This window comes from Oncorhynchus keta, chromosome 26 (genome assembly GCF_023373465.1).
Source record: "Oncorhynchus keta strain PuntledgeMale-10-30-2019 chromosome 26, Oket_V2, whole genome shotgun sequence".
Lineage (NCBI taxonomy): Eukaryota > Metazoa > Chordata > Actinopteri > Salmoniformes > Salmonidae > Oncorhynchus > Oncorhynchus keta.
The window spans coordinates 8,924,072-8,941,231 of record NC_068446.1 but is presented as its reverse complement, the minus strand read 5'-3'; the positions used below and the strand labels follow the sequence as shown (position 1 = coordinate 8,941,231).

The 17,160-nt window shown below is 44.9% G+C and overlaps 1 pseudogene; it reads right to left on the bottom strand.

The window, feature by feature from the left end:
• Positions 1-4,653: 4,653 nt before the first annotated feature.
• LOC118358633 (protein crumbs homolog 1-like) overlaps positions 4,654-17,160 on the bottom strand; it is a 43,950-nt pseudogene continuing 31,443 nt past the window's right edge.

Here is a 17,160-nt window from a genome sequence, read left to right as displayed (position 1 = left end):
AGTAGTGTGCAGCATTTTCCTTTCGGTTCTCTTTTTTTATTACCCATCCATCAATAAGTGCCTTTCTTTGCGAGGCTTTGGAAAAGCTCCCTGGTCTTTTTGGTTGAATCTATGTTTGAAATTCACTGCTCTACTGAGGGACCATAACTTATGTGACTTGTTTAAGAACATTTTTACTACTGTACTTTTTTAGGCTTGCCTTAACAAAGACTCAAGACGTTTCATCTTTTCATTAATTTGCAAACGTTACCACAAACATATTTTCCACTTTTTTTGTTGTTGAATTTTACCCCTTTTTTCTCCCCAATTTCGTGGTATCCAATTGTTGTAGTAGCTACTATCTTGTCTCATCGCTACAACTCCCGTACGGGCTCGTGAGAGACGAAGGTTGAAAGTCACGCGTCCTCCGCTACACAACCCAACCAGCTGTACTGCTTCTTAACACAGCGCGCATCCAACCCGGAAGCCAGCCGCACCAATGTGTCGGAGGGTACACCGTGCACCTGGCAACCTTGGTTAGCGCACACTGCACCCGGCCCGCCACAGGAGTCGCTGGTGCGCGATGAGACAAGGACATCCCTACCGACCAAGCCCTCCCTAACCCGGACGAGACTAGGCCAATTGTGTGCGTCGCCCCACGGACCTCCCGGTCGCGGCCGGTTACGACAGAGCCTGGGCTCGAACCCAGGGACTCTGATGGCACAGCTGGCGCTGCAGTACAGCGCCCTTATCCACTGCATTTTCCACTCTGACAGTGTGGGTTATTATGTGTAGGCTCGGTAAATGTAATCAATTTCATTTTCAGTCTGTAAAAAGTCAAGGGGTGTGAATCATTTTTGAAGGCACTGTAACTCTTCAGATACTTTGTTCTATACTCAGTGTGGTCAGTAATGTGGCAGTGTATTGTTATTGTGGGGGCAGTTGTCGTGAAATATGAATGGATGCAAATGAGAGCTACAGAGCATGAGTATACAGTATTTAAGAGGCATGAATTGTCGAAAATCCTGCAGAGCTATTGTCTGACAAGAAGAGAAGAGCTGCTGCTGGAATGACTGGCAGCTCCCTGTGTCCACTGGAAGGGAGAGAGGAATGGATGGATGGAGGGAGGAAGGGAGAGAGTGAGAGAGAATGCTGCGATGTGTGCGTCCGTGTTTGTGTGTTGGATCAGGCCTGCCAGTGCAAGGCATTATCTCCAGGGAGGCCTCTACTAGAAAAGGAGAGGAATAGAATGATGGAAGAGAAACGCATGGCTGCGCGTCTCTGTATGCACACATACAAAAAAATGTATGCATTTCTCACACTGTATCAGGAATACGTTTGGCATCCCTTATGGGATCCCTCAAACACAAGCACGCACGCACCCACCCACACAGCAGCTTATGTAGCCTATGTGAGTGAATATGATAGCGCTTTACTGTTTCAGCTGAAATATGTATTCATCCATACTTGTTATATATTTTTGATACCGTACATCAACATTTAATGGTGCTGGGAGGGAGAAGAAGCTTCTTTATTCCGGTGAATGTACCAGATCTGTCGCTGTGGGGAGAGAGAGTGTCATGGAAGTATGTCTTTCTTCAGGGTATCCATCGACGTGCTATGTTAATTGTCTTACCTTTCATTCAGCTCCTATAGAGGAGAGAGATGGAGGGAGAGGACACACTGCTCCTGGTTCCGATCTTCAGCTCTCCAACTATGTCGTCTCAGTGTAATTCCCGTCTATAATAACCCCACTGCGGGTGTGTGTCATTCCTATCGCTGTATCCTAGGTTGCGTATGCCTGTTTCTAGGTGTAGGTGGTGTGTGGTATTGTGTGGTGTTGGTACTACTCTATTTTGTGGCATTGTATGAGTTTTGTATTTATCCCTGCAAAACAAAGCCATGACTAGCATTCTCTGTGTCGAGATACGACGACACACAGGGAGTGTGTAGATGCAGGGCGAGAGGCAGAGCTCTAGGCTGTCCTCCTAAGGTGTCTGTCAGTCAGTCAAACAACCGCACCGCCAGAGATAGCCCAAACCACTGCAGCTAACACAACACGCAAGACACACACACACACACACACACACACACACACACACACACACACACACACACACACACACACACACACACACACACACACACACACACACACACACACACACACACACACACACACACACACACACACACACACACACACACACACACACACACACCCCATAAGATGAAGACAGTACTTATTTGACCATTGGTGACTATGAGGCAGCACACCACTGACTGTAGGTATGCCTTTATCTGACCAAATCTGATGTTTGCAGGTGATATGGTGGTAAGCCACTAGCAGCAGCAGGGGATAGACATCTGCCTCACTCTTCTCTGTTTCCCATCTCAGAGAATGTTAATGGATAGTTCAACATGGAGACACACTGCCATCTGGTGGCGAGACATGCTACTGCATCCTCAGTGATGCTTTATATTAGTGCAACGAAACGCATTTCAGGGGAGACAAAGATTTATTCAATTGAGCCTACCAGTGAAATTACTGTTATTATTATAACTGATTATGAGAGAGTGAGATCCATAAATATCTGATAGCCATGTAGGAGATACCAAACCGGTTGGCATGCTGTCACATTCAAAACCAACAATAGTCCAGCCTACGCCATACACTCATTACAGTCCCAAATTAATACAAAAAAACTAGCACCATTTGAATGGGAGGTTCTCTTTGATGTAACACAGGCCGTTGGACATACAAGCATATGATCCTAAGTTGGATAAATCTCGTTGACTTTCTGCTGTTTCTGTTATGTTTACAGCCTTATTCTAAAATGGATTAAGTAAAAAAGAATCCTCAGCAATCTACACACAATTCCCCATAAAGACGAAGCAAAAACAGGTTATCAATTTTAGCAAATTTATAAAAAACAACAACAACATATATACCTTATTTACATTTACGAAATTGAGCTCAGGTGCATCCAGTTTCCATTGATCATCCTTGAGATGTCTCTACAACTTGATTGGATTCCACTGGTGGTGAATCCAATTGATTGGACATGATTTGGAAAGGCACACACCTGTCTATATAAGGTCCCACAGTTGTCAGAGCAAAAACCAAGCCATGAGGTCGAAGGAATTGTCAGTAGAGCTCCGAGACAGGATTGTGTCGAGGCACAAATCTGGGGAAGGGTACCTAAACATTTCTGCAGCATTGAAGATCCCCAGGAACACAGTGGCCTCCATCATTCTTAGATGGAAGAAGTTTGGAAGCACTCTTCCTAGAGCAGGCCACCCAGCCAAACTGAGCAATCGGGGGAGAAGGACCTTGGTCAGGGAGGTGACCAAGAACCTGATGGTCACTCTGACAGAGCTCCAGTTCCTCTGTGGAGATGGGAGAACCTTCCAGAAGGACAACCATCTCTGCAGAAATCCACAAATCAGGCCTTTATGGTAGACTGGCCAGACGGAAGACACTCCTCAGTAAAAGGCACATAAAAGCCCACTTGGGAGTTTGCCAAAAGGCACCTAAAGACTCTCAGACCATGAGAAACAAGATTGTCTAGTCTTATGAAACCAAGATTGAACTATTTGGCCTGAATGCCAAACACCACGTCTGGAAGAGACCTTGCACCATTCCTACAGTGAAGCATGGTAGTGGTAGCGTCATGCTGTGGGGATGTTTTTCAACGGCAGAGACTGGGACACTTGTTAGGATGGAGGCAAAGATGAATGGAGCAAAGTAAATAGAGATTCTTGATAAAAACCTGCTCCAGAGTGCTCAGAACCTCAGACTTGGGTGAAGGTTCACCTTCCAACAGGACAACGACCCTAAGCACACAGCCAAGACAACACATGAGTGGCTTCGGGACAAGTCTCTGAATATACTTGAATGGCACAGCCAGAGCCCGGACTTGAACCCAATCGAACATAAATACATTTTTAGAATTAAGGGGTCTGAATACTTTCTGAAGGCACTGTATATACAGACACACCTACTCAATCAAGGGGTTTTCTTTGTTTTTACATTGTAGAATAATAGTGAAGACATCCAAACTATGAAATAATACATATGGAATCATATAGTAACCAAAAAAGTGTTAAACAAATAAAAATATATTTTATATTTGATGGTCTGATGAGTCCAAATTTGAGATTTTTGGTTCCAACCGCTGTATCTTTGTGAGATGCAGAGTAGGTGAACGGATAATCTACGCATGTTTGGTTCCCACAGTGAAGCATGGAGGAGGAGGTGTGATGGTGCTTTGCTGGTGACACTGACAGTGATTTATTTAGAGTTTAAGGCACACTTAACCAGCATGGCTACCACAGCATTCTGCAGTGATACGCCATCCCATCTGGTTTGCACTTAGTGGGACTAATATTTGTTTTTCAACCGGACAATGACCCAACACACCCCCCAGGCTGTGTAAGGCTATTTGACCAAGAAGGAGAGTGATGGAGTGCTGCATCAGATGACCTGGCCTCCACAATCAGCCGACCTCAACCCAATTGAGGTGGTTTGGGATGAGTTAGATTGCAAAAGCCATGTTGGGTGATGGGTTTGAAACTGGGTCCAGGCCAGTGAGTGTGTTTCCTATATGAGTCTCTCAATGGAACAATGTCAGGACAGTGTTGAGTGGTGGGTTTGGAACTGGCCCCAGTCTTCTATATAAGTCTCTCCATGAGTGTTGGATGGGCTATGTCCACATCTCTATGCGAGATCACTCTTTCTCCTATCGGCTGGGGCTGTAGGTGCCGTGGATGGCCATCCGGTTCAGCGCCACCGGTTCAGTGCCATCAGGTCCATGGAGGTACTGACCAGGTCCAGCAGCAGCACAACAGACACTAGAGTGACTGACAGCAACAGGTCAGAGGTTAGGCCCTCAGAGGTCAACTGGAGAGGGAAATGGATTGAGGAGAGGGGAGGGGAGGAAGAGGAGGAGGGGGGAGGGAGAGGAGGAGGGGAGACGGGGGTAAGTACACAAAAAATGGGGAAGCAGGAAAAATATGAACATCAATTAAAAGGTGCAAAAGTGCATTAACATCATGATAAAAAATACTGGTCAGACCAGAGAGGGAAGGAACACAGACACAAGGCACTCCGCTTCCAAGTGCTCTACCAGCATCATGAGGGATCTGTTCTCGAGTCCGTAGGCAGTAGAGCTCGTACCAGGGACTGACCCAGACTGGGTAGGAGACTGGAGGGGTGAACCCTGCCTCCATCTGCTCGATTGCGGCAGGACTATTATCCTCATGCCAACCACACACGGCACAAGCATCGCCGCCCTGTGCAAGACACCTGGGGTTACGCTCCTTCAGAGGAGAATCACACACGCAGGGCCGCATCAACACACCCAGAAACACACAACAACTGTGTAAACACAATTTGAATCCAAACCACAGAAAACCATCAAACAACACAAAATCATAGCATTTTCCTAATGACCCAATATGAAATCATCACTGTTTTTGACACTGATTCACAGCAATCTGTGTGTTGTATATCTGATGGTTTTGACAAAACGTGCCATCATACTGAGCCACCGCCAAAATGCCCTTACACATGTCATATTGCCTGGTATCATATTGGAGCCACGCTGAGGAGCTTCTGGGAGATATGGCCAGTTAAATCAAGTCAACAGTTACTTCCCCCCACACAGGTAAAGAGTTAGCAACATGCTCCTTGCGGTGCTACTGTAAAACATTCCTCAATGAAAACAATAACACCACAACAACATTCGGGAACCATACTACTCTGTCTTGTTTCAACAATAATATGTTGTTTGTTTACCTGTCAGACGAGACGGGTTTACTCTCAGAGTGAACACAACACAGAGTACCCAGACCCAGAGAACTCCACAGCCAAGGGTCTTCATCAGTCAGAGGCAGACAGGTTCAGGACTCTACTCTCTAACCAGTCTGCATTCTAAGCAGTTTCTATTGCAGAGCAAGCCCCCACACACAGTATGCACACATGACTGTAAGTCGCTTTGGATAAAAGCGTCTGCTAAATGGCATATATTATTATTATTATATTATTACTGCAGCTACACAGTGCGCATCTCAGCACCTAGGTGTCTGACAGGTAGATGTGTCCTGTACTGTGTGCCTATATATACTGTGTGTGTGTGTGTGTGTGTGTGTGTGTGTGTGTGTGTGTGTGTGTGTGTGTGTGACTGTCTCTAAATGAACGAGCATGTCTGCCAGTTAAGCTGCCCTCGTGCATTTCTGTGAAACAGTCCCAACCTGCAGGTACGCCACCAGATCAATGCGGAGTTGCACTTCAGATGGAAACAAAGGCAGCTTTTAGCTGTCCAAGCACCATCTCTATCTAACAGCCGTGCCACACAGCTCACCGGAATACCCATGGAGTACTTACACCAATGGGTCTATGTCTGCCCGTACATACGTACATAAACAGACACACACACACACCTCTGCCCGGAACTTACATTGACAAGTCTATGACCAGTGGAATAACTGTTGGCAAGTGTAGGTTCGAGCACTCTGAAACTGTGACAAGAGAGGTAAAGTCATGGCAGAGTGTTGAAGTGACATTTAGTGGCAGCTTCAGGGGTTGACTTTCCACTGTCACCAGTCCTAGAGCAGTGACAGCTACAGGACACTTCCCATTAATTGTCAACTAACGTGAATTCAACGTGAAATCAACAACAATTGTCACCATGCCATTGGATTTCGATTTTTTGTTGTTGAAATGATGTGGAATCTACATTGAGTCAACCAGTTTTTGCCAAGTGGGATTTTTTGGAGCCGTTTCTGATGGCTAGCTTTAGCCATCCAACTTTCTCCAAAACCTACTGCTTTATTTTCTCAGGTCATTGAGGCGGAAAGAATTAGGACTGGAAGACAAAATGTTGGATAAATTAAGACAGGTAGTGAAAGGAGGATAAACAACAGATGAGGATGAAAAAACAGGAAATGTTTATTTGAAGACAGAAAGTGGTTTAAAAAAGTAAGACATGACAAAACACCTCAGAACGGACACAGACCCATCGAGAGCAAGATACACTACATGGCCAAAGGTATGTGGACACCTGCTCATCGAACATCTCATTCCAAAATCATGGGCATTAATATGGATTTGGTCCCCCCTTTGATGTTATAATAGCCTCCACTCTTCTGGGAAGGCTTTCCACTAGTTGTTGGAACAGTGAGGTCGGGCACTGATGTTGGGCGATTAGGCCTGGCTCGAAGTCAGTGTTCAATGAGGTTGAGGCCAGGGCTCTGTGCAGGCCAGTCAAGTTCTTCCACACCGATCTCGACAAAGCATTTCTGTATGGACCTCACTCTGTTTCAGCATTGTCATGCTGAAACAGGAAAGGGCCTTCCCCAAACTGTTGATATAAAGTTGGATGTACAGAATCGTCTAGAATGCCATTGTATGCTGTGGTGGTAGATTTCCCTTCACTGGAACTAAGGGGCCTAGCCTGAACCATGAAAAATGTTTTACTCTCCACCAAACTTTACAGTTGGCACTATGCATCGGGGCAGGTAGCGTTCTCCTGGCATCCGCCAAACCCAGATTAGTCCGTCAGACTTCACCAGTTGGGGAAGCGTGATTCATCACTCCAGAGAACACGTTTCCACTGCTCCAGAGTCCAATGGCGGTGAGCTTTACACCACTCCAGCCAACGCTTTGCATTGCGCATGGTGATCTTAAGCTTGTGTTCGGCTCCTCGGCCATGGAAATCGACGAACAGTTCTTGTGCTGATGTTGCTTCCAGAGGTTGTTTTGGACCTTCCACTTCATGATAACATCCCTTACAGTTGACCAACGCAGCTCTGGCAGGGCAGAAATGTGACGAACTGACCTGTTGGAAAGGTAGCATCCTATGATAGTACCACATTGAAAGTCACTGAGCTCTTCAGGAAGGCCTTTCTATTGTCAATGTTTGTCTGTGGAGATTGCATGGCTGTGTGCCTGATTTGATACACCTGTCAGCAGCGTGTGTGGCTGAAATAACCGAATCCACTAATATGAAGTGGTGTCCACATACTTTTGTAGACAGACAGACAGACAGACAGACAGACAGACAGACAGACAGACAGACAGACAGACAGACAGACAGACATGTGGATATATATAGAGACATACAGATAGAGAGATGGACATAGAGACAGACTGATTTGTAGGTATAGACAACAACAGAGAACGTGTGACAGAATTTTGATTAGTTTAAAATTGATAAACGGTAATTGTGATTCGCTGCCTTCAAGGGCCTAGGGGAATCCATCTAGCTACACCACTTACAGTATTTGTATGTACAGTACCATTATCCTCAAGGAACACACAACATCAAATGGACATGAGCCTGACCATATATTGTGAGACATTTTGCTTTCAGAGACAAGATTCATCCAAGAAAATACTGCATATATTTTTATTTTCCAAAAGTGAATTTGTTTTTCAATAATAAAACATTCCTTTCGGGAATGGTGGTTCTACACTGACGATTCTGTGTAATTGCCAAAACCTGTGTCTTGTTTTCCGTTTGGTCCTACGAAAATACCCATTATTATAGTTTCTGTATAGCTTCGTCTAATGTACAATATAATGCTACCTGATCTGTGTTAGTTTAGCAACATCGCCCAAAGGATATTCATATTGTCATATCCAACAGAGAGGATATTCATATTGTCATATCCAACAGAGAGGATATTCATATTGTCATATCCAACAGAGAGGATATTCATATTGTCATATCCAACAGAGAGGATATTCATATTGTCATATCCAACAGAGAGGATATTCATATTGTCATATCCAACAGAGAGGATATTCATATTGTCATATCCATCAGAGGATATTCATATTGTCATATCCAACAGAGGATATTCATATTGTCATATCCAACAGAGAGGATATTCATATTGTCATATCCAACAGAGAGGATATTCATATTGTCATATCCAACAGAGAGGATATTCATATTGTCATATCCAACAGAGAGGATATTCATATTGTCATATCCAACAGAGAGGATATTCATATTGTCATATCAACAGAGAGGATATTCATACAGAGAGGATATTCATATTGTCATATCCAACAGAGAGGATATTCATATTGTCATATCCAACAGAGAGGATATTCATATTGTCATATCCAACAGAGGATATTCATATTGTCATATCCAACAGAGGATATTCATATTGTCATATCCAACAGAGAGGATATTCATATTGTCATATCCAACAGAGAGGATATTCATATTGTCATATCCAACAGAGAGGATATTCATATTGTCATATCCAACAGAGAGGATATTCATATTGTCATATCCAACAGAGAGGATATTCATATTGTCATATCCAACAGAGAGGATATTCATATTGTCATATCCAACAGAGGATATTCATATTGTCATATCCAACAGAGAGGATATTCATATTGTCATATCCAACAGAGAGGATATTCATATTGTCATATCCAACAGAGGATATTCATATTGTCATATCCAACAGAGAGGATATTCATATTGTCATATCCAACAGTCATATCCAACAGAGAGGATTGGATATTCATATTGTCATATCCAACAGAGAGGATATTCATATTGTCATATCCAACAGAGAGGATATTCATATTGTCATATCCAACAGAGAGGATATTCATATTGTCATATCCAACAGAGAGGATATTCATATTGTCATATCCAACAGAGAGGATATTCATATTGTCATATCCAACAGAGAGGATATTCATATTGTCATATCCAACAGAGGATATTCATATTGTCATATCCAACAGAGGATATTCATATTGTCATATCCAACAGAGAGGATATTCATATTGTCATATCCATCAGAGGATATTCATATTGTCATATCCAACAGAGGATATTCATATTGTCATATCCAACAGAGAGGATATTCATATTGTCATATCCAACAGAGGATATTCATATTGTCATATCCAACAGAGAGGATATTCATATTGTCATATCCAACAGAGGATATTCATATTGTCATATCCAACAGAGAGGATATTCATATTGTCATATCCAACAGAGGATATTCCAAACTCATACCACTTCTTTATAAAAATCTGCTGCCATAAAAAACGTGTTGTTTTAAGGCACAAAAAAACAGCTCTGTGCTCTTGTCAGAAAAGGAAGATAATACATTTAAACTTGGCTCACCTGAACAATAGAAAAACAATTAAACCTATTGCTAAGTTGTACTTTTACACTCAGAGACATTAAGTCTTGTCCAGGGCTCCAATTTCTTATTGGCCCAGTTCAGGAACAACTCCTATTGTTTATTAATTCACAACAACTCCTATTGTTTCTTAATTCACAACAACTCCTATTGTTTATTAATTCACAACAACTCCTATTGTTTCTTAATTCACAACAACTCCTATTGTTTCTTAATTCACAACAACTCCTATTGTTTCTTAATTCACAACAACTCCTATTGTTTATTAATTCACAACAACTCCTATTGTTTCTTAATTCACAACAACTCCTATTGTTTATTAATTCACAACAACTCCTATTGTTTCTTAATTCACAACAACTCCTATTGTTTCTTAAGTTCTCAGTGGTCAGCTGTCACAGCTGGATTTAATCCCTAAACACAGAGTTTAAAGAATCCTCTCTGCTAACCCCAGTGGTAATGTAATACACAGACACAGATATAACAGCACTCACACTATTTAGAACATAGCTGTTTTTCATTGAACAGGCATTTAACACCTGAAACACACATCACCATAAATCTCAAGTTTATACACCACTCGAACGCACATGCACAAACACATGCACACACACACGCGCACGAGCACACACTCTCTCTATCTCAGTCGTCTTGCCCTCCCCAGTCGATCACAGGATCGTCATCAAGGTTCAGGATGAGGAAAGAGATCAGCTGGAAGAGGTTCTGCCAGAACAGAACGGCCATGTAAAAGTAAATGTCGCTTACGTCGACCTGGCAATTGTCCCCGGCGAAACTCATGTCACACACACAGTGGTAGTTGTTAATGAGGTTTCGGCAGTAGCCCCCGTTCAGGCAGGGGTTGGACTTGCACTCATCCACCTCCTGCTCACAGCTTCACGCAGGATGAGGGTCAGATATAGAAACAGAGGCAAAAAAAAAGAGACGACACACAACATCAGGATGGTCTGTCTGTGTCTAATGAATGTTTTACAAACGTCACCTATTTTCTGGGTATACTTTTAGATGATCTCTACCACCGCCCTTCCTTTTCACTCTGTATCCTTCTCTTTTCTTTGTTGAACTCTTTCTCTTACCGGTGTCCTGTGAAGCCGGGTAGACAGTCGCAAGACAGGTCCCTCTCAGTGCAGTTCCCTGCGTTGAAGCAGATGTAGTTTCTGGCCTCATCTCCACAGACAGACACGGGCAGCTTGCGCCTACTGAGGAGAGAAAACCACATACAGGCCACACAATCAGACAGGCACACTCCTCTAGAGGGTGTGTGTGCATAAGAGAGATTTCGATGGGAAGGGGGCAGGACATTGTCTTGCTTCCGGTAGCGGGGTTGAGCGAGTAGCAGTGCGTAGAAGAAGCACCACCTGACGTTAAACAATGGGGGGCAGGGGGTTATAGGGTAAAGGGTTTTATTGTCTACTAATATGCGTGTGTGAACTAGGGGGAGTGGGATGTACCGTCTGTCTCCCCACTGGGAGACTACAGGATGTAGGGGGTGATCAGGATAGAGACATTTAGACCCCTGACTGCTCCTCAAGAACAGGACATTAAACCACTCCTATAGGACTTTAAAACATCACAGACTCTGTCCTGCTCTGATGGACTTACAATGTCCGGATATGTAGGGGGAAAACACTGGTGCTGGTTGTTATGTCATTTCTTGAAATAGGTGGGAGGAGTATCAAATAATAAAACTTACAATTTTCTGATGTCTATGTACCATGGCATTTCCTCAATGCGATCACTGGAGAGAGAGAGAGAGAGAGAGAAAGAGAGAGAGAGAGAATACATAAACTCAGGACCCTGTCTTTCAAAGATAATTCGTAAAAATCCAAATAACTTAACAGATCTTCATTGTAAAGAGTTTAAACACTGTTTCCCATGGTTGTTCAATGAGCCATAAACAATTAATGAACATGTACCTGTGGAATGGTCGTTAAGACACTAACAGCTTACAGACTGCAGGCAATTAAGGTCACAGTTATGAAAACTTAGGACACTAAAGAGGCATTTCTACTGACTCTGAAAACACCAAAAGAAAGAGGCCCAGGGTCCCTGCTCATCTGCATGAGCATGCCTTAGGCATGCTGCAAGGAGGCATGAGGATGTGGCCAGGGCAATAAATTGCAATGTCCGTACTGTGAGACGCCTAAGACAGCGCTACAGGGAGACAGGCTGGACAGCTGATCGTCCTCACAGTGGCAGACCACGTGTAACAACACATGCACAGGATCGATACATCCGAACATCCCACCTGCGGGACAGGTTCAGGATGGCAACAACAACTGCCCAAGTTACACCAGGAATGCACAATCCCTCCATCAGTGCTCAGACTGTCTGCAATAGGCTGAGAGAGGTTGCACTGAGGGCTTGTAGGCCTATTGTAAGGCAGGTCCTCACCAGACATCAATGTCGCCTATGGGCACAAACCCACTGTCGCTGGACCAGACAGGACTGGCAAAAAGTGCTCTTCACTGACGAGTCGCTTTTGTCTCACCAGGGGTGATGGTCAGATTTGCGTTTATCGTTGAAGGAATGAGTGTTATACTGAGGCCTGTACTCTGGAGCGGGATCGATTTGGAAGTGGAGGGTCCGTCATGGTCTGGGGCGGTGTGTCACAGCATCATTGGACTGAGCTTGTTGTCATTGCAGGCAATCTCAACGCTGTGCGGTACAGGGAAGACATCATCCTCCCTCATGTGGTACCCTTCCTGCAGGCTCATCCTGACATGACCCTCCAGCATGACAATGCCACCAGCCATACTGCTCATACTGTGCGTGATTTCCTGCAAGACAGGTATGTCAGTGTTCTGCCATGGCCAGCGAAGAGCCCGGATCTCAATCCCATTGAGCACGTCTGGGACCTGTTGAATTGGAGGGTGAGGGCTAGGGACATTCCCTCCAGAAATGTCTGGGAACTTGCAGGTGCCTTGGTGGAAGAGTGGGGTAACATCTCACAGCAATAACTGGCAAATCTTGTGCAGTCCATGAGGAGGAGATGCACTGCAGGACTTAATGCAGCTGGTGGCCACACCAGATACTGACTGTTACTTTTGATTTTGACCCCCTTTGTTCGGAGACACATTATTCCATTTCCATGGAACTTGTTCAGTTTATGTCTCAGTTGTTGAATCTTGTTATGTTCATACAAATATTTACACATGTTAAGTTTGCTGAAAATAAACGCAGTTGACAGTGAGAGGACGTTTCTTTTTTTGCTGAGTTTAGAATTAAAAAAAATGATTTAGGATGAAAACTTTCCAGCAAAGATAGACATCTTGTCTGAAACTCGAGCTTGCCGAGGGAAGTCGTTTCAAAAACGCCCTTGTGAAGGAGCGATGTGAGAGAATGTGTGTGAGCGAGAGAGAAAGAGAGAGTGTTTGGTAGTGCATGTGAGAGCGAGTGTGTGTTTACAAGATAAATGGATGAAGGCATTCCCTCGATGATGCTCCAAGGCAAACGGGAGATGAGAGGCAGTAGCGCTGAACCACCAGGGAGATAAATACACCACACACAGTGCACTACAGTGACACACTGCAGCAATGTTCCTACACAGACTACAGCGACACACTGGAGCCATATATGACGTTAAGTCGAACAGAAATGCTGCAACTAAAACACACAGTTCATGCATGGTTTAAGTGCTTTACAGAGATCTGAACATTTACATGTTTTCCTTTTTCCTTCCTGTGTAATAGAGCTAAAAGGGAGTCCCACTGGTGTGTCCTATTGCTTTGAGATCCTTGGATTATACTTTTATCTCGGTGAAATATTCCAAATGCAGAATCCATGTTTTCAAAGCATAAAATATCGTTTTTTGATGTTATTCTTTCAACTGTTTGTTATTAAAGCCTATTTGTGGACTTAATACTTAAAACATTTAGCAAATTGTGTTTAATCTCAAAGGGACTGCAATTTTGGAATACAAAACTTTGCAGATAAAAGGAAGGTGACTGTTTAGTTGTGTTCATTCCTCTGTATAAAAATAAATCTGATATTCCATTCCATTCCTAACCCCACCCATGTGACTCACTTGCAGTAAGGTCCGGTGTACTTCTCTGCACACAGACAGGCGTACTTGTCCACTCCATGTAGACACGTGCCTCCATGAGCGCATAGATGGTTCTCACACACATCCACCTCCTCCTCACAGTCTACCCCGGTGTAGCCAAACTCACAGGCACACTCATATGCCAGCTCCTGAATGCTGCAGTTGCCATGGATACAGGGATTGGAGGCGCAGGTGTCTGTGTTACGCTCACAGCGGCGTCCGGTCCAGCCCTCCTCACAGCTACAGTTGAACAGGTTCCAGAGGTCCTGACAGCTACCTCCATTCATGCAAGGGCTGGGCTGGCACACTGGGCCTCCACTGCACCTGCTACGGGGTGGGTTGGGGGATGTCCGAAGGAACTGCTCCTCCTGAATCCGGGGCAGGTTGACCTCTAAGGGGCTGTAGTAAGGCAGGGCGATGCCCCCCACCTCCACAGTACCCAGGCACCCCTCTAGGCTCCAGCCAGCCTTGGGCCCAAGCCCCCCCAGCTGGATGTCCACCCCCTCCCTGAGGAAGTCCAGGTTGCCCCCTTCGCTGCTGGAGCTCCCAGCTTCATTCACTTCCTCATCCAGCACTAGGGTCCAGCGGGACACCTCTGCCCATGGGGTGACCATGAAGAGGTGGACGCTGTGCCAATCCCCGTCGCTGACCCCCACGCGGCTTTTCAGGGAAACCGTGGACGAGCCCTCCCCGCTCTGTAGCTCCATGAAGAGAAGGCCATGCTGCACAGACACAGTCACAAACTCCGGCCCACGCTCGGCATGCAGGATGGCGACGTGGCGTTTACGGGTGCGCAGGCTGGCGGTGATGCTGGCCAGGCCACGTTGGATACGGCCATTACCGCGGTAAGACAGTACACTGCTGTCGTCAAGGAAGGTAGCGCTGGAGAAGCCTGGGAAGGAAAAGAAGGGATATGTATGTAAATATGTGGTCAATTAATAAAGGCTTTATAAACCTCAGGATCAGTCCAAAACGTGATGGAATATGGACCATGGAATAAAAGTAGGAATAAAGCGAAAAATATACATTAACAAATACATAGAAAATCAACCACACGGAGGCTGAATGATGAGCGAATGTGTGCTGGGCAGACACAACACTGTATCCTCTGCTTGTGACAGTGACAGTGTTGTTTCTGTCTTCATTCCAGGACAGCTAATCATAGGGGTGACAGGGCAGACAGACGGCCATGTAAATCATCACTAATACAACCACGGGCTAATCTGTCCTAATCCCAGTCCTACCTCGCAGACTGACAAGCAGATTTAGGGAAGAATGACTCACAGTCGTATCCCTGGTTGAGGGTGCGGCACTCCGCCTTTGCGGGGCAGGGGGCTAGTTCACACCACTTGACTTTCTCACAGCGCCGCCCTGCAGCGTTGTGGGGGCAGGTGCAGGTGAAGTCATCCCACATGGAGTAGCACATCCCCCCATTCTGACAAGGGTTCCTCTGGAGAGGGAGAGAAAGAAAATACCATTTATTAATATTATTATTATGATTATTTCTCCTACTAAAGGATATAGGGACAGTCAGGTTATCTTTTATAATTCATAAATTCATTAGGCTCTAATCTATGGATTTCACATGACTGGGCAGGGGCGCAGCCATCAGTGAGCCTCGGGGGGGTTAGGCCCACCCACTCGGGAGCCAGGCCCACCCACTGGGGAGTCAGGTCCAGCCAATCAGAATGAGTTTTTCCACACAAAAGGCCTTTATTACAGACTGAAATACTCCTCAGCTTCATCAGCTGTCTGGGTGGCTGGTCTCAGACAATCCCGCAGGTGAAGAAGAAGCCAAATTCTCTAAAATGACGTTGGCAGATTATGGTAGAGAAATTTATGCTAGAGAAATTTAAATAAAATTATTTGGCAACATCTCTGGTAGACGTTGCTGCAGTCAGCATGCCAATTGCACGCTCCCTCAAAACTTCTGTGGCATAGTGTTGTGTGACAAAATTGCAAATTCAACAATGAGTGGTTTGGAAGGAATCAGTGACTAACTGTAAGCAAAGCAATCACTAGTCTGCTGTTCAGTGGAGTGGGTGTGTGGCCTAAGTCTAGGTTTAAAGGTCTCTTTTCCAAGCTTAAAATGATAAGAATTCAACACTATGGGCCAGAAAAGGTTGAATACATTGGCCGTGCTGTCAATCCAGCATGACTTCTGCCGTGTTCAAAACAATTGGAAACTTGGAACTGGGAAATCTCAGACTTCAGTGACTTCAAGACAACTGGAACTGATCTCCGACTAGGAAAATACATTTTGGACGGTCATCCAACTCGGAATTCCAACTCAGGCATCCAGAGAATGCCAGACTGCTCAGTTTGGCCGGGCTGCCAGCTCTATGAAGAGTCTTGTCTTCCATTTAAGAATGATGGAGGCCACAGCCGGGCTAGACAATCTGAACCCTTTCTTTGTAAAATGATCTGCCGAAATTGTTGCAACCCCGATTACTAGCCTGTTTAACCTCTCTTTCGTGTCGTCTGAGATTCCCAAAGATTGGAAAGCAGCTGCGGTCATCCCCCTCTTCAAAGGGGGACACACTCTTGACCCAAACTGCTACGGACCTATATCTATCCTAACCTGCCTTTCTAAGGTCTTCGACAGCCAAGTTAACAAACAGATTACCGACCATTTCGAATCCTACCGTACCTTCTCCACTATGCAATCTGGTTTCAGAGCTGGTCATGGGTGCACCTCAGCCATGCTCATGGTCCTAAACGATATCTTAACCGCCAACAATAAGAAACAATACTGTGCAGCCGTATTCATTGACCTGGCCAAGGCTTTTGACTCTGTCACTCACCACATCCTCATCAGCAGACTCAACAGCCTCGGTTTCTCAAATGATTGCCTCGCCTGGTTCACCAACTACTTTTCTGATAGAGTTTAGTGTGTCAAATTGGAGGGCCTGTTGTCTGGGCCTCTG